This window comes from Capsicum annuum, chromosome 3, assembly GCF_002878395.1.
Source record: "Capsicum annuum cultivar UCD-10X-F1 chromosome 3, UCD10Xv1.1, whole genome shotgun sequence".
NCBI lineage: Eukaryota > Viridiplantae > Streptophyta > Magnoliopsida > Solanales > Solanaceae > Capsicum > Capsicum annuum.
Window position 1 is genome coordinate 136,996,455 of NC_061113.1, and position 4,324 is coordinate 137,000,778.

Below are 4,324 nucleotides of genomic sequence, written 5' to 3' on the forward strand. Positions count from 1 at the left end.
CTGGGATAGAAGAAATAGGTAATTTCTTAGGTCATAATTCTGTTTCAAGAATAACTGACAGAATTGTTGAAGATAAAATAGGTGCTGAAAATATTTGTTTTATATTATATGTTACTATCTCCATAAGAAAATTCACTTTGAAATTTCTATTTGTGCCGAATGATTTTTGCTCTTGGAAGTAAGTAATAGAAAAAACTTCAAGAGAATAATCAAGAATCTTCATCCATGAAGCCTCTTGTAAATAAATTCAAGAAAAAATAGAATTGCATTTAAGGACTCACTTCTAAAACTACACTAAATATATAATTATTGTAATTCACCTCATATTTGATAAGGATCACTATAATAGGAAAATTGATACATGAGTTAAGAGTACTTTTCATCAGATAGCTAGGTTGACAGGTCATATTTTTCTTAATATATAGAAGAGCCTTGGAAGCAAGCAATACTTTCCATGTGTTGTTGGTTCAGATAAAATCACAAAAGAAGCGCATACTTTTTGTGAAATATTTATACCTTTCACAGCTCACCCACAATCTAGACTCTTTACTTTTAAAAAGACATTTCTTCATTTTAGATGCATTTATGGACTTCTATTCATTTGCTGGTATAGTTGAATTTGAAGTTGTTTTGAAGAAAGAAAAGAAAACCTTCCACATCGAAAATTTAATTTGGTTGGGAGAAGGTTGAGAGTTATAAATAAAATCCAGCTTCTTCATTGTTTAAACACACAAAAATATTCTTTTCCTTGTTTACTATTAAAGAGGTTTAGAGATAATTCTCTTGGAGATCTCTTTGAGAATAGTATTTTAAGAAGTGAGGGTGTGTGAGAAAAATATTGTGTATTGTATGGTGTAAAAATTTCCATATAGTGAATATTTTTCTGGAAAGCCTGTGGTTTGTCTTCAATTGGGGAGTTTTCCACGTTAAATCTTTGTGTTGTTATTCTCTTTAATTTCTCTGTTATTTTTTGCTTGAAAGCGATCCGGAAGGGGGCGGAAAAAATAGTCCATTTTTTCCAACAAGTGGTATCATAGCCTTCGGTGCGGAATAATTCTTTTGAAATTTTAGTATTCTCTATGGTTGTAGCTTTGTCTGATCTTCCACATCAGAAAAAATTTCTGAATTAGAATTATTGTTCTCAAGCAGAAGTTTCGTCCCGGTGGAGTAGCAAGTGGAGTCTGATTCAGGTGGAGTTTGCTATTCTGGTGGAGTTATTTTGGGGTACTTGTATATCTGGTAATAGTGGGAATAAGTACAATCTAAAGAGGTTCTAGCTAAGGAAAAACTTGGTACTTAAGTGTATCCCGTGTGATCCATCTCTCTTTCTTGGAAACTAATTTAGGGGTACTTTACATTACTATTGTCCATTTATTAGTACTGATAAACAAGATGGGGACAAAATTTGAGATTGAGAAACTTGATGGGAGAATTAATTTTGGCTTGTGGCAAGTGCAAGTCAAGGATGTGTTAATCCAATTTGAATTACACAAGACATTAAAAGAGAGACCAAAAGGTGATAAAGATTCAGAAAAATCTGAAAACAGTAAAGACTCAAAAAAATCCAGAATTAGTGATGAAGAATGGGAAGAGCTAGACATGAAAGCGGCAAGTCAAATTCGCTTGTGTTTAGCTAAAAATGTTCTTGCTAATGTGATTGGATTGTCTACAGCAAAGGAGTTGAGGGAGAAACTTGAAGAATTGTACCAAACCAAAAGTATTTCAAATAAGTTATATTTGAAGGAGCAATTTCATAAATTACAAATGGCTGAAGGTACAACTATTTCTGATCATCTGAGTGTCTTGAATGAGATTGTTTCTAAATTGAAATTTATTAGAGTGAAAATTGATGATGAAGACAAGACACTTCGACTCATCTGGTCTCTTCCATCTTTCTACAAGCACATGCAACCCATTTTAATATATGGAAAGAAAACTGTGATTTTCTCAGAAGTGACAAGCAAATTGATTTCTGAGGAAAAAAGATTAAAGAATGGAGATGAAAAATCTCTAGAAGATTTAGCTCTTGTTGTTAAAGGAAAATGGAAGCAAAACTCTAAGAAGATGGTCATCTGTTGGAATTGTAAACAAACGGGACATGTTAAAAATAATTGTCCAAATAATGGGGCTAGTTCGGCTGGAAGCTCCAAAGAAAATGTTACCAATGTTGTCTCCCTAGCACAGGGGGATGATCTTTTGTAAGAAATATGAAAATTCTCATGGCATGAATGCTACCTTTAGAATTGCCATGGAAGAGGATGTTTAATTGGTAGCTGGTTCACAAGTTTGCACATGGGCATTGGTTGATAAGTGATGCAAGGTGTGTGGTGGAAAGAATGTCGATGGCTAATGAACTCTCAAGAAATCAACAAGAGGGTTGCACCATAAGTTATTAGCAAGTTTCTCGACATGTGTCGAAAATAAAATTCTTGAAATTAGGAGGTGATTTCAAGTGAAAATTCTTGGATTTGTCTTTCAATCTGAGTGGATTTACTCTTTATGGTGGGGGTATGATAATTCTTGAATTTAGAATTATGATTGTCAGTAGCAGACAATGTGAAAGTTGCAGTTACACATGGTTGACCGAGTTTAGAGTCAGGTGGAGAACTGATTTTGTTATGTGTAGTTGTACAACTATAAAGGGCCAACTGATTGCATTTTTCTTCTCTTCAAAAGGTGGAGATTTGTTGAAGTTGAAGTTGTTTTGAAGAAAGAAAAGAAAACCTCCCACATCGGAAATTTACTTTGGTTGGGAGGAGGTTGAGAGTTATAAATAAACTCCACCTCCTTTATTGTTTAAACACACAAAAATATTTTTTTCTTTGTTTACTATTAAAGAGGTTCAGAGATAATTCTCTTGAAGATCTCTTTGAGAATAGTATTTTAGGAAGTGAGGGTGTGTGAGAAAAATATTGTGTATTAGATGGTGTAATAATTTCCATATAGTGAATATTTTTCTGGGAGACCCATGATTTTTCTCCAATTAAGGAGTTTTCCACGTTAAATCTTTGTGTTGTTATTCTCTTTAATTTCTCTGTTATTTTTTATTTGAAAGTGGTCCGGAAGGGACGGAAAAAATAGTCCATTTTTCCCAACAGGTATGACAATGTTCATTTAAATTATTTTGTAACATAATTTATTGAGGAAAGAGAATAAGGGCATTAATGCTTTGAGAAACGGTTATATTTTCATTCTCTTGTAGGTATTATTTCACATGTCATTCCTATGTAACAATATTTTATTTGAATAATTGAAAGATTGTTATGCTAATGTAGATTTTGAGAGCAGATAACAATCTGTTTGACTAGGCACAACCTGTTGGTTCCACTGACCAAGCTAGACAAATGATAACAATACCTCAAGCTATTACTGCATTGTAAGTTTCTCCTCTTGGTACTTTTTATTTTCTCACTGGTCAGTTGTATTTGAATTACCAAAGGTTGTGTGAAATGGATAGGATGTGATTTACAAAAATTCATTCTATACTAAAATAAAAGCAAAAGAGGTTAGCAGATCTCATAAAGACACATCTTCAATTAGTTGTGAATCTCATTAGTTATACAACAAACATGATCACTGGATAACTAGATTTAGCATTAGAATCTTTTCTAATGATCAATTTATTAAGAAATTGGTGTTTAAACTTCTCTATAACCTTTGGCTCATCTTTTGTTAATATTTTTCATATAGAGTCTAACCTTGTGGTATTGTGGAACTTTTGCCTATTTGATCGATCACCCATTCTTTTATTGGAGTTAGTTATTCTTTGGCATGAAAAACGTTTGACTTTATGTTTATACAAAATCTCCAATTAGATTGTGATGCCTTTATAGCTATGAGCATTTTTTGAGTGTATCAACATAGAAAATATCAACTTTGAAAGCAATTGTAAATGCACAAATATCCAGCCTTATTAATTTTTTAATTTTCTTTCAATTTAAAAGCATCTGATAATATTCTTGCAATAACAGGTGTAGACACTGTAAGAATCTTGCTCCTGAGGTACTACTTTTTTTCTCAAATGTTTAAAGGGAGGAAGATCATTCTCCTCCGCCATTATATTTTTCTAGACACTTTCAATCTCTGTCCTTGATTTATCGTAATTATTTTTTTTCTAGTATGTAAAATCCACGGCAGAGATGAGTAGTCACGATCCTCCAATTGTTCTAGCCAAGTATGATGCAAATGATGAAGCTAATAGAGAAATAGCCACAGTATGAGATCCAAGGCTTCCCAACTATTAAGATCTTGCGGAATGGAGAAAAGAAAGTTCAAGAATATAAATGCCCTCGTGAAACAGATGATGGTATTGTAGCCTATTTGA